Genomic DNA, 26490 nt, shown 5'->3' with positions numbered 1-26490 from the left:
CTCGATTCCGCCCACCCTTCACTGTGTTTTTTCTCTCTCGCTCTCCCCCCGCCCCACATTTCAGTGTTCTCTCTCTTTCTCTCTCTCTCCCTCCCCCCATTTCACTGTGTTCTCTCTCACCCCCCCCCATTTCACAGTGTTCTCTCTCCCCTCCTTTCACTGTACTCTATCTCCCCCCCAACCCCCGCATTTCACTGTGTTCTCTCCTCCCCCATTTCACTGTGTTCTCTCTCTCTCTCTCTCTCCCTCCCCATTTCACTGTGTTCTCTCTCGCTCTCTCCCCCCCCCCCCATTTCACTGTGTTCTCTCTCCCCCCCCGCCCCCGCATTTCACTGTGTTCTCTCTTTCCTGCTCCCCCTTTCACTGTGATCTCTCTTCCTCCCCCCTTTCACTGTGTTCTCTCCCCCCCCCCGCATTTCACTGTGTTCTCTCTCTTCCCCCCCCCCCATTTCACTGTGTTCTCTCTCTCTCTTCCCCCCCCCATTTCACTGGGTTCTCTCTATCTCTCCCCCCCCATTTCACTGTGTTCTCTCTCTCTCTCCCCCCCCCCCCATTTCACTGTGTTCTCTCTCTCTCTTTCTCTCTCTCTCTCTCTCTCCCCCCCCCCCATTTCACTGTGTTCTCTCTCTCCCCCCCCCATTTCACTGTGTTCTCTCCCCCCCCATTTCACTGTGTTCTCTCTGCCCCCCCACCCCCCGCATTTCACTGTGTTCTCTCTCTCCCCCCCCCCCACATTTCACTGTGTTCACTCCCCCCCCTCACTGTGTTCTCTCTTCCCCCCCACCCTTTCACTCTCTTCTCTCTTCCCCCCCCACCCTTTAACTGTGTTCCCTCTCTCTCCCCTCCCCCCCTTCATTTCAGTGTTCTCTCTCTCTCTCTCCACCCCATTTCACTGTGTTCTCTCCCCCCCCCATTTTACTGTGTTCTCGATTCCGCCCACCCTTCACTGTGTTTTTTCTCTCTCGCTCTCCCCCCGCCCCACATTTCAGTGTTCTCTCTCTTTCTCTCTCTCTCCCTCCCCCCATTTCACTGTGTTCTCTCTCACCCCCCCCCATTTCACAGTGTTCTCTCTCCCCTCCTCCCTCCTTTCACTGTACTCTCTCTCCCCCCCAACCCCCGCATTTCACTGTGTTCTCTCTCTCTCCCTCCCTCCCCATTTCACTGTGTTCTCTCTCGCTCTCTCCCCCCCCCATTTCACTGTGTTCTCTCCCCCCCCCATTTCACTATGTTCTCTCCCCCCCCCCCCGCATTTCACTGTGTTCTCTCTCCCCCCCTGCATTTCACTGTGTTCTCTCTCCCCCCCTGCATTTCACTGTCTTCTCTCTCCCCTCCCACCCTTTCACTGTGTTCTCTCTCTCTCTCTCCCCCCCCCATTTCACTGGGTTCTCTCTATCTCTCCCCCCCCCATTTCACTGTGTTCTCTCTCTCTCTTCCCCCCCCCCATTTCACTGGGTTCTCTCTATCTCTCCCCCCCCCATTTCACTGTGTTCTCTCTCTCTCTTCCCCCCCCATTTCACTGTGTTCTCTCTCTCCCCCCCCCCATTTCACTGTGTTCTCTCTCTTTCTCTCTCTCTCTCTCTCCCCCCCCATTTCACTGTGTTCTCTCTCTCCCCCCCCATTTCACTGTGTTCTCTCTTCCCCCCCACCCTTTCACTGTCTTCTCTCTTCCCCCCCCACCCTTTAACTGTGTTCCCGCTCTCTCCCCTCCCCAACATTTCAGTGTTCTCTCTCTCTCCCCCCATTTCACTGTGTTCCCTCTCTTCCCACCCCCTTTACTGTATTCTCTCTCCCCACCATTTCACTGTGTTCTCTCACCCTCCCCCCGCATTTCACTGTGTTCTGTCCCCCCATTTCACTGTGTTCTCTCCCCCCCATTTCACTGTGTTCTCTCTCTCTTCCCCCCCCCATTTTACTGTGTTCTAGCTTCCCCCCACCCTTCACTGTGTTTTTTCTCTCTCTCTCTCCCTCCGACCCACATTTCAGTGTTCTCTCTCTCCTCCCCCCCCCCATTTCACTGTGTTCTCTCTCGCTCTCTCCCCCCCCCCACTTCACTGTGTTCTCTCTTGCTCTCTCCCCCCATTTCATTGTGTTCTCTCTCTTCCCATCCCCTTTACTGTATTCTCTCTCCCCGCCATTTCACTGTGTTCTCTCCCCCCCCCCCATTTTACTGTGTTCTCGATTCCGCCCACCCTTCACTGTGTTTTTTCTCTCTCGCTCTCCCCCCGCCCCACATTTCAGTGTTCTCTCTCTTTCTCTCTCTCTCCCTCCCCCCATTTCACTGTGTTCTCTCTCACCCCCCCCCCCATTTCACAGTGTTCTCTCTCCCCTCCTTTCACTGTACTCTATCTCCCCCCCAACCCCCGCATTTCACTGTGTTCTCTCCTCCCCCATTTCACTGTGTTCTCTCTCTCTCTCTCTCTCCCTCCCCATTTCACTGTGTTCTCTCTCGCTCTCTCCCCCCCCCCCATTTCACTGTGTTCTCTCCCCCCATTTCACTGTGTTCCCTCTCTTCCCACCCCCTTTACTGTATTCTCTCTCCCCGCCATTTCACTGTGTTCTCTCACCCCCCCCCCCCGCATTTGACTGTGTTCTCTCCCCGCCATTTCACTGTGTTCTCTCCCCCCCATTTCACTGTGTTCTCTCCCCCCCATTTCACTGTGTTCTCTCTCTCTTCCCCCCCCCCATTTTACTGTGTTCTAGCTTCCCCCCACCCTTCACTGTGTTTTTTCTCTCTCTCTCTCCCTCCGACCCACATTTCAGTGTTCTCTCTCTCCTCCCCCCCCCATTTCACTGTGTTCTCTCTCGCTCTCTCCCCCCCCACTTCACTGTGTTCTCTCTTGCTCTCTCCCCCCATTTCACTGTGTTCTCTCTCTTCCCACCCCCTTTACTGTATTCTCTCTCCCCATTTCACTGTGTTCGCTCCCCTCCCATTTCACTGTTCTCTCTCTCTCTCTCTCCCCCCCATTTCAATGTGTTCTCTCTCTCCTCCCCCCATTTCACTGTGTTTTCTCACCCCCCCCCCCCGCATTTCACTGTGTTCTCTCTCTCTCTCTCTCTTCTCCCCTTCCCATTTCACTGTGTTCTCTCTCTCTCTCTCTCTCTCCCCCCCATTTCAATGTGTTCTCTCTCTCTCTCCCCCCATTTCACTGTGTTCTCTCTCTCCCCCCCATTTCACTGTGTTCTCTCTCTCCCCCCCCATTTCACTGTGTTCTCTCTCTCTCCTCCCCCCCATTTCACTGTGTTCTCTCTCTCTCCTCCCCCCATTTCACTGTGTTCTCTCTCTCTCCTCCTCCCATTTCACTGTGTTCTCTCTCTCTCCCCTCATTTCACTGTGTTCTCTCTCTCTCTTCTCCCCTCCCCATTTCACTGTGTTCTCTCTCTCTCTTCTCCCCTCCCCATTTCACTGTGTTCTCTCTCTCTCTCTCTCTTCTCCCCTCCCCATTTCACTGTGTTCTCTCTCTCTCTTCTCCCCTCCCCATTTCACTGTGTTTGTTCTCTCTCTCTCTTCCCATTTCAGTGTGTTCTCTCTCTCCCTCTCCCCGATCCAGAGAAGGATCTTCTCCCGAAGCCGAGAAAACTGAGAGACAGCGCGCGTGCGCATGAAGGGGCGTCCTGCGAGCATGCGCGGAACACCACCAAAAAGTTGTTGCAAATAATCACTGGGAGAATGATGGTTTTGTTATCAGGAAAAATCAGCACGTTGTTCACATCGTTCCTAAGATTAGGAAAGAGGAATTGGTTCATGTTTAACACTGGTCTTAGCCTTTGTCAGAAAAAGAGTAAAAAGGCTAGCGAAAAGTAAGAGAAATGTTTGCAGCTGCAGCGTCAAATTACAAAGGAATTGAACCAGAACTGGCTTGGAATCACCAAGTGGAAACAGTTGTTGTTTCCGCCCCGTCCCATTGGGGCTTCACAGCAGCGGATCTTCTGCTCGCCCAAGGGGCGCTTTCTAATTGATGGTCTGATTGCCGTGTGTAATTGGTGCTGAGGGAGACGGGTGATGCCCCGCGTACTCACTGCTGAGCCGGCATATACATTCTGTGTCCACACATGGGTTGTGGCCCGGATCGTGCTCAGCTGCGCTTTCATTGGCAATGGTTACTTGGGTATGATTGACGGGCAGAGCTGAGCGCTGATTGGTGGACGGAGATAAGCGAGGGAAGACAAAGTGAGCACGAAGTGATCAAAAAGTTGCTTATTTTATTCTAATAATTTATGTATAAAAACAAGCTGCACATGGACACTAAATTCTTTGCATGTTTACATGCTACAAAAAAGGGCACTTGAAAAGTGTTTGGAGTGTGTGTCCCCTTTAATAAGGGGGCACTTGAGTTAATGTTTGTTTTGTTTTGCAACAAAAGAGTTGTTTACATGCTATTTTATGAACACTGTTGAGGATTAGAGTACTGATCATTGTGATTACAACAGGTTTGGATTGTTCAGAGTCTGGGTCTGGAGTGTGTGCAGCTTTATTGGTTGATTGTAAAACAAGTGGTGCCTCAAATGTCTGGCGCTGCCCTCGCTAATTGGTGAAGTATTGTGCATTGGACCGACGGAGGGTATTTTGTGTGAACAGTTGGAGGTTAGCAAACACTTACTTCCGCTTACAAATGCATAATCTATAAAAAGATAATCGTAATTGCAGTGTTTTTGATTTTCTTGTTCAAGTCACAAGTTATATTTTGAAGCAGTTCTTCTATGGATAATTTGCTAGAGAAAATTAGAAACACTGTAGTAAATGATAACTTAAAGCTTTCGTTTTCAAGAATGGTATTATAAACAGGTTATCCAGAAAAATATAATGTGGATAAATGTGAGGTTATCCACTTTGGTGGTAAAAACAGAGAGACAGACTATTATCTAAATGGTGACAGATTAGGAAAAGGGGAGGTGTAATGAGACCTGGGTGTCATGGTACATCAGTCATTGAAGGTTGGCATGCAGGTACAGCAGGCGGTTAAGAAAGCAAATGGCATGTTGGCCTTCATAGCGAGGGGATTTGAGTACAGGGCAGGGAGGGGTTGCTACAGTTGTACAGGGCCTTGGTGAGGCCATACCTGGAGTATTGTATTGTGTACAGTTTTGGCCTCCTAACTTGAGGAAGGACATTCTTGCTATTGAGGGAGTGCAGCAAAGGTTCACCAGACTGATTCCCAGGATGGTGGGACTGACCTATCAAGAAAGACTGGATCAACTGGGCTTGTATTCACTGGAGTTCAGAAGAATGAGAGAGGACCTCATAGAAATGTTTAAAATTCTGATGGGTTTAGACAGGTTAGATGCAGGAAGAATGTTCCCAATGTTGGGGAAGTCCAGAACCAGGGGTCACAGTCTAAGGATAAGGGGTAAGCCATTTAGGACCGAGATGAGGAGAAACTTCTTCACCCAGAGAGTGGTGAACCTGTGGAATTCTCTACCACAGAAAGTTGTTGAGGCCAATTCACTAAATATATTCAAAAAGGAGTTAGATGAAGTCCTTACTACTAGGGGGATCAAGGGGTATGGTGAGAAAGCAGGAAGGGGGTACTGAAGTTGCATGTTCAGCCATGAACTCATTGAATGGTGGTGCAGGCTAGAAGGGCTGAATGGCCTACTCCTGCACCTATTTTCTATGTAAAAATAGCTGATCAATGTGAATGTTTGTGGTACAGGGTATTAACAGGCCTATCCCTTAATAAGCTTCCACTTCTATTAATTGATCAACAACAACAACAACTTGTATTTATAGCGCACCTTTAATGTAATAAAACATCCCATGGTGCTTCACATTAGTATTACAAGCCAAGAAATTTGATACTGAGCAACATAAGGAGAAATGATGTTAGACAACCAAAAGCTTGGTCAAAGCGAGAGGTTTTCAAGGAGTGACTTAAAGGAGGTGGCGACGTATAGGCCAAGCATTTCAGAGCTTAGGGCATTTGCAACAAAAGGCACTGCCACCATTGGTTGATTTATAATCGGGATGCTCAAGAGGTCAGAATTAGAGGAGCACAGATATCTCCGGCAGGGGATGTGGGCAGTAGAAAATGTGAATATGCAAAATTGGAGCATTAGTGTTTTGTGGTCAGTTATACTTAATCACTCTGACCAACTGTCCAAGTACATCCAACCTTACCAACACTTTCAAAGTGTGTCTATTGGATATCGGTGTGAAATATTGTGAACAGAATCTAAAATGACACCTATAAAGCTCAAACTTTTATGAAGTACTGATTTAGATCAGTGTCATGGAAGTCTTTCTGGAGAGGTTTTGCTGTTTGCTCTTTCTTGTGATTTCTTTTGTACATTTTTTTAATTTTTTTCTTTAAATCTAGGAATGTCTGTCATGAGGCATGGAGCACAGATGCTTGAAGTCAGCACTTATAACCAAGAAAGAATGACATTAAGTATTCAGAATCTTTACAAGAACACTAGAAAGAGATCATTACAAGAGGAAAATCTATCTGATACACAAGCCCAAAAGAAAATGGTATGAAAAGAAAGATTGGCTAAGGCCCCTTTTAAGATGTATTGTTTATGCTTTTGCATGGAAGTTTGGACTTCATATATCACTGCAACACAAGGTGGAGAACCAGGAAAATAGGTGGAATATGTTTTTTTTAATTAATACTGGACTCCTGTTTTTCCCATTGTTTCTATAGGTTGTGGCCTGGCTTGTATTTACTATAAGTCATTACCAGGATTTTTATGGCATACTTTGGAGATCTGTGATGGGAACTGTAGATCCCATTCAGTAATAGCTTCAGCATTGGGGGTGGAGGGTGGAAACACCCCCAACTGGAGTACATTGAACAAGCTTGCAGTAGAATTTGAGGGACGGGTCACTGAAGAGGTTGAACTTGGTTGGGTGGGAGAGGGTGATATTTCATTCTGTACACTACTTCCCGATGGTGTAACCAGGATGGGGAGTGCTTTTCATACTTATTTCTAAGCTATATATTTCTCGACTGCCTTACTTGTCTGTTTGTCTTCTACTGTCACTTGGGTTTTAAGGAGCATTTGTGACTTTGCAGTGCTGATTTCTTCTCCCTTGTTGGCTTCAAGTGTGTTCGTTTGTTGATGGGAATGAGCTGAGGGATGTCTGACGGGTCACATTGCATGAGAGATGTCCACCTACCAGTACCCTTGCATTTGTAACTATCTTTATAACAGGTGTAATACCTCACTTTATCAGAGGATTAGTATGCACAGAGCTTCTAAGTCTCCAAGTGACAGACAATTTTGCCTGTTACTTACTCCTTTGCACATTCAAGCTTAGAAATCATAGAATCATTAAAAATTTACAGCACGGAAGAAGGCCATTTCGGTCCAGAGTGTCCACAACGGCTGACAAAGAGCTATCCTGCCTAATCCCACTTTCCAGTTCTTGGTCCGTAGCCTTGTAGGTTATGGCACTTCAAGTGCATATCCAAGTACTTTTTAAATGCGGTGCGGGTATCTGCCTCTACCACCCTTTCAGGCAGTGAGTTCCAAATCCCCACTACATGCTAGGTGAAAAAATTTCCCTTGAAATTCCAACTAAATCACCTACCAATTACTTTAAATCTATATTAACGACTGGAATGAAAGGACTGAGTGTCAACGTAGCCAAGTTTGCTGCTGATATAATGTGTGAGGAGGACACAAAAAACCTGCAAAAGGACAGACAGGCTTGATAGGTGGGCAAAAATGTTGCAGATGGAGTATAATGTTGGAAAGTGTGAGGTCATGCAAAAAAAATCAAAGAGCAAATTATTATTTAAATGGAAAAGTGCTGCAGTACAGCGGGACCTGGTGCATGAAACACACAAGATTAGTTTGCAGGTACAGCAAGTGATCAGGAAGGCCAATGGAATCTTAGCCTTTATTGAAAAGGGGATGGAGTATAAAAGCAGGGAAGACTTGCTACAGTTATACAGGGTATTGGTGAGGTCACACCTAGAATACTGTGCAGTTTTGGGTTCCATATTTAAGGATATACTTTTAAAGGCAGTTCAGAGAAGGTTCACTTGGTTGATTCTGGAGATGAGGTGGTTGACTAAGTTGGGCCCCTACTCATTGGAATTCAGAAGAATGAGCGGTGATCTTATCGAAATGTGTAAGATTATGAGGGGGTTTGACGAGGTGAATGCAGAGAGGATGTTCTAGGGGAGACTAGAACTAGGAGCATAATCTTAGAATAAGGGGCCGGCCATTTAAAACTGAGATGAGGAATTTCTTCTGAGGGGTTGTAAATCTCTGGAATTTGCTGCCTCACAGAGCTGTGGAAGCTGGGTCATTGAATAAATTTAAGACCGAGATAGACCATTTCTTAACCGATAAAGGAATGTGGGATTATGGAGAGTGGGCATGGAAGTAGACCTGAGTCCATGATCGTATTAAATAGAGCAGGCTCGAGGGGCCGTATGACCTACTCCTGCTCCTATTTCTTATGTTATGTTCTTGTGCCCCCTGGTTGTTGACCCTGCTGCTAAGGGAAATAAGTTCTTCCTATCTATTCTATCTAGGCCCCTCATAATTTTATACACCTCCATAAGGTCTCCCCACAACCACCTCTATTCTGAAGAAAACAACCCCAGCCTATCCAATCTTTCCTTTTTTATAGCTAAATTTCTGCAGTCCGGGCAACATCCTCAAATCTCCTCTGCACCCTCTCTAGTGCAGTCACATCTTTCCTGTAATGTGGCAACCAGAGCTGCAAGAAGTACTCTAGCTGTGATCTAACTAGTGTTTTATACAGTTCAAGCCTAATCTCCTTGCTCTTATATTCTATGCCTCGGTTAATAAAGGCAGGTATTCCATATGCATTCTTAACCACCTGGCCTGCTACCTTCAGGGATCTGTGGACATGCACTCCAAGGTACCTTTGTTCCTCTACACTCCTCAGTATCCTACCATTTAATATGTATTCCCTTGCCTTGTTAACCCTCCAAATGCATTATCTCTCACTTCTCCGGATTGAATTCCATTTGTCACTGTTCTGCCCACCTGATCAGTTCATTGATATCTTCCTGCAGTCTACAGCTTCTTCATTATCAATCTCACAGCCAATTTTTGGATCATCTGCAAACTTCTTAATCATACCCTGTACATTCAGTTCTAAAATCATTTGATATATAACATAAAAAGCAAGGGACCTAGTACTGAGCTCTGCAGAACCCTACTGGAAACAGTCTTCCAGTCATAGAAACACCCATCAACCATTACCCTTTGTTTCCTGCCTCTGAGCCAATTTTGGATCCATCTTGCCACTTTGCCCTGGATTCCATGGGCTTTTACTTTTGTGACTAGTCTACCATGTGGGACCTTATCAAAAGCCTTGCTAAAATCCATATGCACGACATCAAACGCACTACCCTTATTGACCCTCCTTATTCCCTCCTCTCAAAATTCAATCACGTTAATCAGACACGACCTTCCCTCAACACATCCGTGCTGACTGTCCTTGATTAATCAGTGTCTTTCTAAATTAAGATTTATCCTGTCCCTCAGAATTTTCTCCAATAACTTTCCCACCACTGAGGTTAGGCTGAGTGGCCTGAAATTACTCGGTCGATCCATTTCTCCGTTTTTATACAAAGGTACAATAGTAGCTGTCCTCCAGTCCTGCAACACTACACCTGTAGCCAGAGGATTGGAAAATGATGGTCGGAGCCTCTGCTATTTTTTATTTTGCTTCTCAACAGCCTGGGATACATTTCATCTGGGCCTAGGGATTTATCCACTTTCAAAGCTAATAAACCCCTTAATACTTCCCCTCTCACCTATAGTTATTTCATCTAATATTTCACACTCCTCCACCCTGATTTGCAGTGTCTGCATCGCCCCTCTCTTTTGTGAAAATATATGCAAAGTATCCATTAAGAACCATACCCATGTCTTCTGCTTCCATTCACAGATTACCTTGATGGTCTCAAATAGTCCCTACTCTTTTTTTTTCTTTCTTTAGTTATCCTCGCTCTTAATGTATTTATAAAACATGAGTTTTTCTTGATTTTACTTACCAATATTTTTTCATTCTCTCTGCTTTCCTAATTTCCATTTTAATTTCACCCCTGGATTTCCTATACTCATCTAGAGTTTCTACAGTACTGTGCCCTCGGTATCTGTCATAAGCCTCTTTTTTTTTTTTCTTTATCCTACCCTGTATGCCCCTTGACATCCAGGAAGCTATAGATTTGTTAGTTCTAACCTTTTTTCTTTAAGGGAACATACTTGCTCTGAACCCTTAGGATCTCCTCCTCGAATGCCTCCCACTGCTCTGGCACTGACTTGCCTTCAAGTAGCTGTTTCCAGTCCACTGACTAAATCACATCTCAGCTTGGTGAAATTGGCTTTCCCCCAATTGAGAACTTTTATTCCTGATCTACCTTTGTCCTTTTTTCATTGTTAGATTTAGGGTAGTTATGATCACGAGCACCAAAATGCTCACCCACTGATGCCCCTTCCACCTGCCCAGCTTCATTCCCTAAAACTAAGTCCAGAACCACCCCCTCTCTTGTTGGGCTTGCTACAGACTGACTTTTTAAAAAAAAAAGTTCTCCTGAATGCATTTTAGGAATTCTGCACCTTCCACACTAATTCTATCCCAGTTAGTATTTGGGTACTTGAAATCCCCCACTATTACTACCTTTTTATATTTTTGCACTTTTCAGAAATTTGCCTATATATTTGCTCTTCTATCTCACTCTGACTGTTTGAGTGTCTATAGTACACTCCGAGCAGTGTGATGGCCACTTCTTTGTTCTTCACTGCCACATTTGATCCTTCTAACATCCTTTTGACAAGGTCCCACACAAGAGATTGGTGTGCAAAATCAAAGCACATGGTATTGGGGGTAATATACTGATGTGGATAGAGAACTGGTTGGCAGACAGGAAGCAGAGAGTCGGGGTAAATGGGTCATTTTCAGAATGGCAGGCAATGACTAGTGGTGTGCTGCAGGGCTCAGTGCTGGGACCCCAGCTCTTTACAATATACATCAATGATTTTAGATGAAGGAATTAAGTGTAATATCTCCAAGTTTGCAGAGGACACTAAACTGGGTGGCGGTATGAGCTGTGAGGGGGACGCTAAGAGGCTGCCGGGTGACTTGGACAGGTTAGGTGAGATGGCAGATGCAGTATAATGTGGAAAAATGTGAGGTTATCCACTTTTGGGGGCAAAAACGTGAAGACAGAATATTACAGAAACATAGAAAATAGGTGCAGGAGTAGGTCATTCGGCCCTTCGAGCCAGCACCGCCATTCAATGAGTTCATGGCTGAACATGCAACTTCAGTACCCAATTCCTGCTTTCTCGCCATACACCTTGATCCCCCTAGTAGTAAGGACTACATCTAACTCCCTTTTGAATATATTTAGTGAATTGGCCTCAACAACTTTCTGTGGTAGAGAATTCCACAGGTTCACCACACTGGGTGAAGAAGTTTCTCCTCATCTCTGTCCTAAATGGCTTACTTCTTATCCTTAGACTGTGACCCCTGGTTCTGGACTTCCCCAACATTGGGAACATTCTTCCTGCATCTAACCTGTCTAAATCCGTCAGAATTTTAAACGTTTCTATGAGATCCCCTCATTTTTCTGAACTCCAGCGTATACAAGCCCAGTTGATCCAGTCTTTCTTGATATGTCAGTCCCGCCATCCCGGGAATCAGTCTGGTGAACCTTCACTGCACTCCCTCAATAGCAAGAATGTCCTTCCTCAAAGAGTGACTAGAGTAAATGTTGGTCCCTTGGAAGATGAGAATGGGGATTTAATAATGGGAAATGTGTAAATGGCTGAGACCTTAAACAATTATTTTGCTTCGGTCTTCACAGTGGAAGACACAGAAAGGGAATATTATTTGAATGGGGAGAAATTAAAACATGCTGTGGTGCAGAGGGACCAGGGGGTCCTTGTGCATGAAACTCTTTTTGGGAGTAAACAAAAACATTAAACCGTGCCCCCCCCCCCCCGATCTGGGGGAAACACCAAACATTTACAGGCCCTTTTTTTTTGGCACAAAAACATATTTTTTTCTCCAAGTGCCCCCTATAAAAGGGGAGGGGGACACTATAAAAGCACCGGCAATTAAAACAAATTAAACTTTAAAACATCAAATCAAATTAAAATTTGGTTGCCGGGCGTGACGATGCACTCCAGTCCCTCCTTGTGCATGAAACTCTTTTGGAGTTTACCTGTAAAACATAAACATTAATCGGTGACACCTGACCTGGATGACACACCAGATATTTACAAGGCCCATTTTTTTCTTTCTTGTTTTTTTTTTCTTCTTTTTTTTTTGTTTTTTTTGGGGCACTAAAATCAACATTTTTTTTCCTCCAGTGCCCCCTATAAAAGGGGAGGGGGACACTATAAAAGCACCGACAATTAAAACAAATTAAACTTTAAAACGTAAAATCAAATTAAAATTTGGTTGCCGGGCGTGACGATGCACTCCAGTCCCTCCTTGTGCATGAAACTCTTTTAGAGAAAAGACAGCACCTCTGACAGTGCAGCACTCCCTCAGCACTACACTGGAGTGTCCGCCTAGATTTATTGTACTCTTAAGTCCCCGGAGTGGGACTTGAACCCACAACCTACATGACTCCGAGGCAAGCGTGCTACCCACTGAGCCACAGAATCCCAAAAAGTTAGTTTGCAGGTGCAACAGGTAATCAGGAAGGCGAATGTAATGTTGGCCTTCATTGCGAGAGGGATGGAGTACAAAAGCAGGGAGGTCCTTCTGCAACTGTAGGGTATTAGTGAGGCTGCACCTGGAGTACTGCGTGCAGTTTTGGTCACCTTACTTAAGGAAGGATATACTAGCTTTGGAGGAGGTACAGAGACGATTCACAAGGCTGATTCCGGAGATGAGGGGGTTACCTTATGATGATAGATTGAGTAGACTGGGTCTTTACTCGTTGGAGTTCAAAAGGATGAGGGGTGATCTTATAGAAACAATTAAAACAATGAAAGGGATAGACAAGATAGAGGCAGAGAGGTTGTTTCCACTGGTCGGAGAGACTAGAACTAGGGGGCACAGCCTCAAAATACAGGGGAGCCAATTTAAAACCGAGTTGAGAAGGAATTTCTTCTCCCAGAGGGTTGTGAATCTGTGGAATTCTCTGCCCAAGGAAGCAGTTGAGGCTAGCTCATTGAATGTATTCAAGTCAAAGATAGATAGATAGATTTTTAACCAAGAAGGGAATTAAGGGTTATGGGGAGCGGGCGGGTAAGTGGAGCTGAGTCCACAGCCAGATCAGCCATGATCTTGTTGAATGGCGGAGCAGGCTCGAGGGGCTAGATGGCCTACTCCTGTTCCTAATTCTTATGTTCTTATGTTCAAGTTAGACCAAAACTCTACACAATACTCCAGGTGTGGCCTCACCAAGACCCTGTACAACTGTAGTAACACCTCCCTGCCCCTGTACTCAAATCCTCTCGCTATGAAGGCCAACATGCCATTTGCTTTCTTAACTGCCTGCTGTACCTGAATGCCAACCTTCAAAGACTGATGTACCATGACACCCAGGTCTCGTTGCACCTTCCCTTTTCCTAATCTGTCACCATTCAGATAATAGTCTATCTCTCTGTTTTTAACCACCAAAGTGGATAACCTCACATTTATCCACATTATACTTCATCTGCCATGCATTTGCCCACTCGCCTAACCTATTCAAGTCACTCTGCAGCCTCATAGCATCCTCCTCGCAGCTCACACTGCCACCCAGCTTAGTGTCATTCGCAAATTTGGAGATACTACATTTAATCCCTCGTCTAAATCATTACTGTACAATGTAAACAGCTGGTGCCCGAGCACAGAACCTTGCGGTACCCCACTAGTCACTGTCTGCCATTCTGAAAAGTACCCATTTACTCCTACTCTTTGCTTCCTGTCTGCCAACCAGTTCTCAATCCACGTCAGCACACTACCCCCAACCCCATGTGCTTTAACTTTGCACATTAATCTCTTGTGTGGGACCTTGTCGAAAGCATTCTGAAAGTCCAAATACACCACATCAACTGGTTCTCCCTTGTCCACTCTACTGGAAACATCCTCACAAAATTCCAAAAGATTTGTCAAGCATGATTTCCCTTTCACAAATCCATGCTGACTTGGACCTATCTTGTCACCTCTTTCCAAATGCGCTGCTATGACATCCTTAATAATTGATTCCATCATTTTACCCACTACCAATGTCAGGCTGACCGGTCTATAATTCCCTGTTTTGTTTTCTTCTTTTTTTTTTAAAAAGTGGGATAACATTGGCTACCCTCCACTCCATAGGAACTGATCCAGAGTCTGAATGGCGGCAGCTTAGGAAAAGGGGAGGTGCAACGAGATCTGGGTGTCATGGTTCATCAGTCATTGAAAGTTGGCATACAGGTACAGCAGGCAGTGAAGAAGGCAAATGGTATGTTGGCCTTCATAGCTAGGGGATTTGAGTATAGGAACAGGGAGGTCTTACTGCAGTTGTACACGGCCTTGGTGAGGCCTCACCTGGAATATTGTGTTCAGTTTTGGTGGTCTCTTCCGAGGAAGGACATACTTGCTATTGAGGGAGTGCAGCGAAGGTTCACCAGACTGATTCCTGTATGGCTGGACTGACCTGTGAGGAGAGACAGGATCAACTGGGCCTTTATACATTGGAGTTTAGAAGGATAAGAGAGGATCTCATAGAAACATAAGATTCTGATGGGACGGGACAAGTTCGATGCGGGTCGAATGTTCCTGATGTTGGGGAAGTCCAGAACCAGGGGACACAGTCGAAGGATAAGGGGTAGGCCATTTAGGACTGAGATGAGGAGAAACTTCTTCACTGAGTTGTTGACCTGTGGAATTCCCTGCTGCAGAGAGTTGTTGATGTCAGTTCATTGGATATATTCAAGAGGGAGTTAGATAAGGCCCTTACGGCTAAGGGGATCAAGGGGTATGGAGAGAAAGCAGGAAAGGGGTACTGAGGGAATGATCAGCCATGATCTTATTGAATGGTGGTGTAGGCTCGAAGGGCCGAATGGCCTACTCCTGCACCTATTTTCTGTGTTTCTGTATCAGCCCTCCTCACAGCTGCAATTGTTTCTTTAATCAATAATGCAACCCCCTCCTTTTTTAATCCCGTCTGAGAACCCTGTAACCAGGAATGTTGACCTGCCATTCCTGCCCTTCTTTCAGCCAAGTCTCAGTAATAGCTATAATATCATATTCCCAATTGTTTACCTGTGCTCTCTGCTCGTCTGCCTTATTCCCTAGACTCCTTGCATTAAGTATATACCATTTAGCTCTGCCAAGCTCCGTTGTTGTCTATTTTCTAGCCTTTGTTTCCTCTGTCTCTTCCAAATTCATTTTCTAATTTTCTGCTTCCCAATTCCAGCTTTGCTTCTTTCACTTCTGAATCTACTCCCATCCTTCTGCCAAGCTATTTTAAACCCTTCCCAACAGCAACAGCAAACCCCCAACCCCTGCTAGAATACTGATCCCAGCTCTGTTGAGGTGGAACCTGGCCGGCTTGTACAGGTCCCACCTCCCCTATAAACAGTCCCAATGCCTCAGGAATCTAAAGCCCTCCCTCCTGCACCATTTTTGCAGCCACTCATTCATCTGCTCTATTCTCCTATTTCTGTACTCGTCAGCACATGCCAATGGGAGTACTATCTTTGAGGTCCTGCTTTTTAATCTCTCTCCTAGCTCCCTAAAATTTGCCTGCAGGACCTCATCCCTCCTTCCTACAAATGTCATTGGTACCGATATGGACCACAACCTCTGGCTGCTCACCCGCCTTCTCCCCCCCCCCCCCCCCCCCCCACTCCCCTCCCTCAATGTCCTGCAGCTGCTCAGTGACATCCTTGGCACCAGGGAGGCAAACATACCATCCTGGAGACATGTTTGCGGCCGCAGAAACGCCTGTCCGTTTCCCTAACGATCGAATCCCCTACCACTATCGCTCTTCCACTCTTCTTCCTCAACCACCTGCCCCACCCCCACCCCCTCCCTGTGCAGCTGAGCCATCTGTGATGCCATAGACTTCGCTCTGGTTGCACTCCCCAGAGGAATCATTATCTCCACCAGTAATCCGAACCAAATATTGGTTGAAGAGCGAGATGCTCTTGGGACTTGGCAAAGATGCTGAACTATATACAGAATTAAGTTTAAACAGCCCATTAAGAAGACTGCCTAATAAAGCCATTTCCTGACTGGATTGCAACACCGTTTCAAAGGCTGTGAAGAATTTTGGCCCCCTCTTCAGTAACTTTCTTGTAAATGCCCATATCCCTCCAAATTTCACCCAAATTGCAATTTTCTGGTTGCACTTAGAACTACAAATAAATTCTGATGTGCTGACCATGCAAACAGTATATTACACTACTTCACATTTGCTTCTAGCCGTTTATGATTCATCTGCAATGCAAAACGTAGCCTCGCGCCAGGAATATTTCTCCCAATGTGTATCACGAGGTAGCTGGACATGCCAGTTTGCATCCAGGGCAGAATGAAGCGCCACTTTGCCAAATTGCACATCTGGAGTAAGTATTCTTACACAACATAACATACGAATTAGGAGCAGGAGTAGACCATCGAAGATCAGCCATTCAGCAAGGTCATGGCTGATCTTTGACCTCTACTCCACTTTCCCGCCTGATCCCCATATCCCATTCCTCGAGAATCCAAAAATCTATCTATCTGAGCCTTGAATATACTCAGCGACACCGCATCCACAGCCCTTTCAAGCAGAGAATTCCAAAGTTGTAACAACAGATGTCATGACTTCAGTGCTTCCACCCACCCCCCCCTCCCCCCCCACTGTCAATCCTAAATTATGTTACTCTGCACACATTTCCGAGGTGAAGTTTGTAAAATTTGATTTCAGATTGCTTTTGTCATTTGAGGGCGAATGGAGCTGCACACGTTATCCATTCAGCTGTGTACTTTTTCAGTAACAATAAACCTGAACTAATCTATTTGAAACATGAATGATCTTTTACTATAGCTGTATCATTGAACATGTTTTGACTTTATTACACAATCCCTTTTTATTGAACTGTTACAGAAGCAAACAGAACGTCAACTAAAATGCTTAGCATTTCAGAACCCTGGCCCTTTGCTAGCTGAATTCAACCCTGAGATCAGATTGCAGACAAAAGAGATTCGCAGGACAAAGCTGAGGCAGTTGGTCTTCAAAAACAAGTAAATTTCCTTCTAATGTGATTTTCATAACTCTTTTTATCTCTCAAAACTCCTCCCCTACCCTGAACTCCTGTTCAGTCTTGATTATTTGGTTTTGAAATTTATGAGCTTTAACGTACATGCTTTTCCTTCCTTATTTTCTAATTGTGCAGACCGAAACCAAAAGTAACTACTTTATTTATAGCAGTTTTGTCCCAGTGCAACAGAACATTGGTTTATGTATGTGAGTCATTCTGTTTCGCAGAATGAGGTAAGGGTGATTACAGCCAGATGACAAATTGGTTTGCAAGTCGTCTGCAAGAAAGTTCTAAAACATGAGTATCTGTTTCAAGAAGTAAGTGTGTCTGCCTCCATAGCTGCTGCATGGGTCTGTAACCTAGGTAACCAATAATAATGTGCTGCCACAGTGTATGCTTGTAGCCACAACTGCAAAGCTGCTGATCTCTACCAGTACAGAGTAATGAGTGGGGTACTGAGCAAAAGTTAGGCACTTTGCTACAAGAAGTGAGGAGATAATTGAGAGGCAAGCCATCCCATGTGCGCAGCAAGAGCAACATTGTTGCAAATTTGGGAGCACGTTACCCACCTACTATTGTGGCTGCTGGAGAATGATGAGAAGGAAGTCTTGGTTGATATATCAACTCAAACTGGAGCATTCTTGTTCATGGCTGGTGATTATGGCCCCGCAATTGCTGGGAAAATAATGGCAAGTTCATGGCGCCCGCTATTATTGGTGGGTTTAAAAACCCAGCAGTTTGTGAAAAGCTGCACCATGAATTCTGATTCACCAAAAATTGCTGTACAATTTGCACCACTCTCCCATTAGCCTCGCCAAAACCAAGAAAATGGCCATCTGTCAGTGTGAGCCTACCCATTGTAGATCATGAAATTGCTGCATTTACACCATTCCTACGAATAAATCTCACCATAGCCACTTAGAAACTGATAATTTATGTCGCAAGGACCCTTTTAATGACGTGATTCATAGTCCTAACAAGCCACTCGGCCTCCTCTGAGGCCTAGAAAGGGAACAATGGAACAGTGGAGTCTCATTCCCACAGGTAGTAAATTGTTTCAAGGTTTTTTACGCTTTCTTTATTTTCTTTTCCTTTTTGTCTTTTGTCTCTTTAATCCAACCTTTCTTCCCTGTTTCCCTTTCTATCAAATTTGACATTCATCCTATTTCCATTTCCGTCATTTGCTGTTTCTTTATCCTTAAATTTCATTGGTTAAGGAGATCGCCGCGCTGTTATCAGTTCACAACTCCAGCAATTTGCAGCGTAAAAATAATACAATCAGAAGGGTGAGCTGCAAATATCCAATTCGCAATGCTTGCCATGGGATGTGCCACTCCAGCAATTTTTTTTGTGCCAATATTAATAGTACAATCTGGAGGGAGAAGTTATGTTGCTGGATTTTTGTATAATTTTAAAATGTGTTCTGAAATATTTTTCTCAATTAGTGCTGTTCGGAAGAGAAAATATGACAACACTGGAAGGCTGCTTCTTAACGGCATAGACCTATGTGACTGTCTGGATGAAGATTGCCCTGGCTGTTTCTATCCCTGCTCCAAATGCAGTTCTTGGAAATGTGGCTCTATATGTCGCTGTAACAGGAAATGGATCTATGACAGAATTGAAACTGAAGGAACTGATATGGTGCAAAAGTTCCCAAATGTGGATTTGAACTGAATTTGTACAGGTGTGAATAGAGCCATATACATTTTTGGCCCATCGTGTCTGCCAGCCGAAAAAGAGCTATCCAGCCTAATCCCACTTTCCAGCTCTTGGTCCGTAGCCTTGTAGGTTATAATGCTTTAAGTGCATATCTAAGCACTTTATAAATATGATGAGGGTTTCTGCCTCTACCACCCTTTCAGGCAGAGTTCCAGACCCCCACCACCCTCCGGGTGAAAAAGGTTCTCCTCAATTTCTAACCAATTACTTTAAATGTATGCCCCCTGGTTATTGACCTCTCTGCTGAGGGAAACGGGTCCATCCTACTCGCTCTATCTAGGCCCCTCATGATTTTATACACCTCAATAAGGTCTCCTCTCAGTCTACTCTGTTCCAAGGAAAACAACCACAGCCTATCCGATCCTTCCTCGTAGCTAAAATTCTACAGTCCTGGCAACCTCCTTGTAAATCTCCTCTGCACCCTCTCTAGTGCATTCACATCTTTCCTGTAATGTGGTGACCAGAACTGCACGCAGTACTCTAGCTGTGGTCTAACCAGTGTTTTATACAGTTCAAACATAACCTCCCTGCTCCTCTTTTCTATGGCTCGGCTAATAAAGGAAAGTTTCCTGAAAGACGCCTTAACCACCTTATCAACATGTCTTGCTACCTTAGTGAATCTGTGGACGTGCACTCCAAGGTCCCTCTGTTCCTCTACACTTCTCAGTATCCTACTGTTGTGCATTCACTTGCCTTGTTAGCCCTCCCTAAAAGCTTTGCCTTGCACTTCTTCTATAAGTTGTATATTCATGTAATTTATGTTGTGAACAATTTTCTTTTGTTTTAGTTGTGCATAAAATGATTTGCAGAAATCTTCACAATTTTTTTCTTTTATAGTAGCATTAATTTGTACATTTGTTTGTGATGCACATTAAACGACTTTTAACTTGTCAAGTGTCTGCCTGAATTATCAGAAGTGTACCAGCAATCATTTCTATCTTTGTATTGTAGGTTTTGACTAGTACAGAGTGATTAAACTTTCAGTAAAATTAAATAAAGAATGCTTCTCAAACTTTTTTTGGGGGGTACCATTTTTGTTTAAATATAAAATTGGCCTAAAAGCACAGGTTTATGAACAAATTGTATTATACAATGAAGCCTCGACATGAGTTTTTGATTTTTACTTTGAGGGAAGCCCAAGGAATTGTGGGGGGGGGGGAGGGGTTAAAGGAGAAGCGATCCAAAAATGTTCTCCACCTATTCTGGCCCTTTTTTAGATGTTGCATCAAAACAGTTTAATTGTGGCAAAACAGGACACATTGCCTATCCAGTCCTTTTGATTTTGGAGGGTGCTGGCAGTGGGTGAAGAGGAAACAAAAAATGATGACACCAAAAGAAAAATTAATTAATGCATATTATCAAAGGCCACTTGTACATTTCCTGCAAATTATTATATGTCCATAACATAAACCTGTAATTAATTAAGTAAAAATAGTCTCCTTCTGCATGCTTTCCTGTGATGAACATGTGTTGGAGTTAACATTCTCAATGGGTGAATTTATTTGACTTTGGTACATATAGTTCTTTTGTAACTTGATGTCAGGCCTCTCTGGTACAATTCAGGTCTCATGTTCATTCAGTCCCTTGAGCCTGCTTTACCATTCTATTAGACCGTGAATGATCTGTGTCTCAACTCTTTTCCACTTTTGATCTATACATCATGATACCATTGCCTAATAAATAATTAATGATCTCGGGTCATGAAAATTTCAATTGACGCATCATCCACCGCCTTTTTGTGGAAAAAGTACTTCTTGATTTCAATCCTAAATACCTAGCTCTTATTTTAAGGTGGTGCCCCCTTGTTTTAGATTTCCCCCAACCAGAGGAAATTCTTTATAGCTACGTTATCAAATCACTTTATCCCCAAATACTTTGATTAGATCACTCCTCAACCTTCTAAACTCAAGGGAATACAAGCTAATTACTCAGTTGTGCTGCATGCTTCAATAGTGGGGAATTGCTTGTTATGTTCATATGAAGTCTATAAATGATGCTCAGTTTGAATGTGTTCCATTGTCAATTCTCCAATGCTTGCTCATAGCCATCCAGATACAAAACATTTAATACCTAACAACAGTGAGCATAAAACATTGCTGCTAGAACTAATAGCATAGACCAATTGGAGTGTCACAAAAATGCATAGCAGCTATGTTTGAATGTGTGCTTAGTTACTCACTTGAGGAAAAATAAACTCAGAAGTTGATTGAAGAAATATAACATGTTGGGAGTCCAGTTTGAGATAAATTCCCAGCTTCATAGTATGTTTTCCTTTCTCAATCACTTAAAAATAAGTAGAGCATAAACAAAACACTCCAACTACTGGATACCTGAACCAAAAATAACAAATGTCGGGAGTACTCAGCAGGTCGGGCAGCATCTGTGGAGAGAGGGAAACCGAATTAACGTTTTGGGTTTATGACCTTTCATCAAAACTGACAAAAGTTAGAGGTATAATGGTTTTTAAGCAAGTACAGGGGCAAGGAAAGGGGGGAGTAGAGGAGAGAACAAATGGGAAGTTCTGATAGGGTGGAGGGCAGGAGTGATTGAGACAAAAGGGCTGATGGTGCATGTTATGTATGTAACTGTAATACTTGCCAGCAGAGGGCATGACTGTTGGAGTCCTAATGGTCACCTGCACACACACGAGGGCCAGTATAAAAGGTTGCCGGCCATGTTGTTTAGGCACTCTGGCATTGTAATAAAGACTAAGGTCACACTAAGTTTAGCTCACAGTACTCAGCCTCGTGGAGTTCTATACACAACAACTGGCGATGAGTAACAGAATCCGAACCTTCACACAATCATGACTGCCATTGGAATAGTAGAGAGATTCATAGAAACATAGAAAATAGGTGCAGGAGTAGGCTATTCGGCCCTTCAAGCCCGCACCACCATTCAATAAGATCATGGCTGATCATTCCCTCAGTACCCCTTTCCTGCTTTCTCTCCATACCCCTTGATCCCTTTAGCCGCCAGGGCCATATCTAACTCCCTCTTGAATAAATCCAATGAACTAACATCAACAACTCTCTGCGGCAGGGAATTCCACAGAAATGAGCTGCAGAACTGCCGACACCATCAGCTTTAAGGAGACATTTCCTTTGGAGATCGGATTGCCCATTGAGTTTGATTAAACTGATGTTAAAGTAACATTGCTGCTTTGCCCCGTGACAGTAACAGATTATCAGAGTATTTCCCATCGGGTGAAATCGAATGTCAGACTGGGACATCTTGTAGATCCATCTTTTAAAAAGTTGTGGGAAGTCCGTTCTAAGATAGATTCCACTTAGTTCATAACAAGTCGTCAATCAGCTCGTCTTATCATTGAGATATCAAGGACTAGGCACAGGGTGTTTAAAAGAAAGCTGATGTATTTGATATTTACAGAATATCAAACTATAGCCCAGTTACAGGGTTATTAACATCGGCAAAAACAAACGCCAACTGCCAGAATGAACATGGTTCAGTTCCGGATGTTATTAACAGCAGAATCCAAACCCTGCAGTCAATTGTGAACTCGCTGGTGTTTCAGGTAGTCGGATGACTGAGTGAATACATTCCCACACACGGAGCAGGTGAACGGCCTCTCCCCAGTGTGAACTCGCTGGTGTCTCATGAGGTCGGATGACACAGCGAATCCCTTCCCACACTCAGAGCAAGGGAATGGCCTCTCCTTCGTGTGAACTTGCTTGTTGTGTGCCAGCAGGTTGGATGACACAGCGAATCCCTTCCCACACATGGAGCAGGTGAATGGTCTCTCCCCAGTGTGAACTCGCTGATATCTCAGGAGGTCAGATGGCCAAGTGAATCCCTTCCCACACTCAGAGCAGGTGAACGGTCTCTCCTTCGTGTGAACTTGCTTGTTGTGTGCCAGCAGGCTGGATGACACAGCGAATCCCTTCCCACACATGGAGCAAGTGAACGGCCTCTCCCCAGTGTGAACTCGCTGGTGTCTCATGAGGTCGGATGACACAGCGAATCCCTTCCCACACTCAGAGCAGGTGAACGGTCTCTCCTTCGTGTGAACTTGCTTGTTGTGTGCCAGCAGACTGGATGACTGAGTGAATCTCTTCCCACAGACAGAGCAGCTGAATGGCCTCTCCTGTGTGAATTCGCTGGTATTTCTGGAAAACGGCTAACCGAGCGTATCCCTTCCCACAGACGGAGCAGGTGAATGGCCTCATCCCAGAGTGAACGTGGTTGTGTGTCAGCAGGTTGGATAACCAAGCGAATCCCTTATCACACATGGAGCATGTGAACAGCTTCTCCCCAATGTGAACTTGCTGATGTGTCAACACGGTATCTGACTGAGTGAAACCCCTGCCACACATGCAGCAGGTGAACGGCCTCTCCCCGGTGTGACTGCACCGATGAATCTCCAGCCGGGACAGCTAATTGAATCCCTTCCCACAGTCCCCACATTTCCACGGTTTCTCCATGGTGAGGGTGTCTTTGTGTCTCTCCAGGCTGGATGATCAGTTGAAGCCTTGACAACACACAGAACACATGTACGGTTTCTCCCTGTTGTGAATGGTGCAATGTTTTTTCAGGCGGTGTAACTGGTTAAAGCTCTTTCCACAATCTGTGCGCTGAAACACTCTCACTCGGGTATGTGTGTCTCGGCGCTTTTCCAGTCACACTGATGTTTGAAATCTTTTCCCACAGACAGAGCAGATAGACATTTCTCCGTCCACAATCAAAGGCCGATGATATTCAGGTCCTGATGAATTGAGTGACTCTGGCAGTTCTTGATGTACTGTTTTGTTTGAGTTTTCCATCTGTAAATGCTCCCCTTCTATTACCCATCGCCTTCAGGAGAGAAGGTGAAAAATCCAATGTGTGGAGAGAGAGAATAAAATAAATGAGGCAATGACTTTCACTCCCGGACACTGAAGCCCCGCCCACTGTTCCGGTGCCAAGATGAGTGTGCATGCGCTGTTACACCATGAAGCGAGCGGGCTGCACTCTGAACCTTCCCGCCTTCCTTCGTAGAGGGTGATGATTGGGAAGCCTTCGAGCATCTCGGCCAGTACTTCGTGGCCAACGAGCTGGAAGGAGACACTATCGCGGCCAAGCGCAGAGCGGTTCTCCTCACTGTGGGCCTAAAATATACAGCCTCATCAAGAATCTGCTCACACCGACAAAACCAACGGAGAAGGAATATACAGAGTTGTGCACGCTGGTTCGGGACCACCTCAAGCCGAAGGAGAGTATCATCATGGCCAGATATTGTTTTTACATGCACCGTCGCTCCGGGGGCCAGGACATGGCGGATTATGTCGCCGACCTGAGACGCCTCGCTGGATCTTGCGATTTTGGAGCTGGGTTGGGGCAAATGCTGCGGGACTTTTTCGTGCTGGGCATCAACTACAAGGTCATTCTTCGAAAGCTGCTGGCTGCCGAAAACCTAGACCTGAGCAGGGCCATCGCGATCGCCCAGCCATGCATGGCCATGGACGATAACACCAAACAGCTATCTTCTCAACATCAAAGTTCCCCGGCAAGTACTGTGCATAAAATGACATCGCTAGCAGGCCGAACTGCATATGGCAGGGCCTATACATCTGCGGCTGCAAGACCTGTGATGACTCAGAGTCCGCCATCGGGGGTGAATGTGAATCCATTAGCACCGTATTGGCGCTGCGGGGGTAATCATCGGGCCCATCAATGTTGATTCAAGCACTACGTGTGCAAAGGCTGCGCAACGATGGGGCACCTCCAGCGAATGTGCAAACGTGCTGCAACATATCACGTGGCAGAGGATGTTCGATCCGGCCCGGATCACGCAGCACAGGCAACTCAACCCGAGGAAGAATTGTATGGGGTACATACCTTCACCACCAAGAGTCAAATTAAATGGAGTTCCAGTATCCATGGAGTTGGACACGGGTGCGAGTCAGTCAGTTATGAGCCAGAAGGCTTTCGAGAAACTGTGTGGCAACAAAGCACAAAGGCCCAAACTGAGCCCGATTAATGCAAAGCTGCGTACCTACACCAAAGAGCTCATACCAGTCATTGGAACTGTGGCAGTGAAGGTATCGTATGATGGAGCTGTGCTTGACCTATCATTGAGGATTGTTTCAGGCAATGCCCCAAAGTTGTTCAGCAGAAGCTGGCTAGAAAAAATTAGATGGAATTGGAACGACATCAAAGCACTATCTTCAGTGGATGATGCTTCGTGTGTTCAAGTGCTGAGCAAGCTTCCCTTGCTATTCGAACCAGGCATCGGCAACTTCACAGGTGCCAAGGTACAGATCCATCTAGGCCCTGATGCACGGCCCGTCCGTCACAAGACTTGGGCAGTTCCATACATGATGAGGGAGAAAGTCGAGATCGAACTGGACAGACTCCAACGCGAAGGAATCATATCGCCAGTCAAGTTCAATGAGTGGGCCAGTCCAATTGTTTCGGTGTTGAAAAGCAATGGCACGGTCAGAATCTGCAGAGACTACAAGGTAACGATTAACCGAGTCTCAGTACAGGACCAGTACCCACTGCCCAAGGTGGATGACCTGTTCGCAACGTTAGCAGGGGGGGAAGGCGGTCACTAATTTGGACCTAACCTCTGCCTACATGACACAGAGCTGGCTGAATCTTTGAAAAGACTGACATGCATCAACACACACAAAGGGCTGTTTATATACTGCTTTGTTTGCAATAAAGGTTTAAACTGAGTACTGTTTAACTAAGCAAGGTACAACCTTGGCTCTGCTTTATTTAGGCTCAAAGTGCCTGACTCTCAAAATGACTGGCCTTTTATATCTGAGCAGCACCATGTGCGTGTTGCTCAGTGGCCTCCAACAATAACGCCATCTGGTGGCTACAAACAGAATGTACATACATGACAATACCCCCCTCTGAGATCTTATCACAGACTTTCACAGGTTGAGACGGTCCGGTGCTTTATGTTCCCGGGTTGACCATCTCAGTTCGACTCCAGTCTTGGGTGAGTGTGTGGGGTCTGTTGTGGCTGATGGCTGGATGACTGACTTGTTGGGGGTGGCAGTGGCCATGTCAGGAATTGCAAGTCCATTTTTATTGAACAGGTCCGTGATGGAAATTCCGGTTTCATTGATGACCCTTGAGTCCTCTGAAGACTGCTGATAGGTTGGTTGGTTATTGATGGTTTCTTCGTCCGACTGTTCTGGCTCATCTGTGTGCCTCAGCTTTGTCTGATCCATGTGTTTCCTGCAAGTTTGCCCATTCTTGAGCTTAATAATGAATACTCTGTTGCCCTCCTTGGCTATGACCATACCGGCGATCCATTTAGGACCCTGACCATAGTTCAACACATATACAGGAGCATTAACAGAAATCTTGCGTGACACAGTTGCGCGATCGTGGTACCCTTGTTGACTCTGTTTTCTGTATTCAACATGATTATTTAAATCCGGGTGTACCAGAAATAGCTTGGTCTTAAGATCTCTTTATCATGAGTTCAGCAGGCGAGACACCTGTGAGTATGTGGGTTTTGTCCTGTAACTCAGCAGCATGCAGGACAAGTGGGTCTGCAGTGATAATTTGCTTTACTTGATAATTTGTACTGCACATTCAGCTTGCCCATTGAATGCAGGCTTGGACAGTGCTGGCCTTACATGTTTTATG

The 26490-nt window shown here is 45.3% G+C and overlaps 1 long non-coding RNA gene across 3 annotated transcripts; it reads left to right on the top strand.

The window, feature by feature from the left end:
* The first annotated feature begins 3635 nt into the window (after positions 1 to 3635).
* Positions 3636 to 19756, top strand: LOC139233114 (uncharacterized). Of its 3 annotated transcripts, none has more exons than XR_011588141.1 (4): positions 3636 to 3798; positions 6315 to 6469; positions 17010 to 17146; positions 18609 to 19756. It is a non-coding gene; the product is annotated as an uncharacterized lncRNA (long non-coding RNA). The 3 variants fall into 3 exon arrangements; XR_011588149.1 differs by lacking the exon at positions 3636 to 3798 and adding an exon at positions 4073 to 4168; XR_011588145.1 differs by lacking the exon at positions 3636 to 3798 and adding an exon at positions 4240 to 4582.
* The last annotated feature ends 6734 nt before the right edge of the window (positions 19757 to 26490 follow it).

The sequence above is a fragment of the Pristiophorus japonicus genome, chromosome 1, assembly GCF_044704955.1.
Source record: "Pristiophorus japonicus isolate sPriJap1 chromosome 1, sPriJap1.hap1, whole genome shotgun sequence".
NCBI classification, from domain to species: domain Eukaryota; kingdom Metazoa; phylum Chordata; class Chondrichthyes; family Pristiophoridae; genus Pristiophorus; species Pristiophorus japonicus.
Note: the sequence above shows the minus strand (reverse complement) of the source record. Positions and strands in the feature narration are given on the sequence as shown.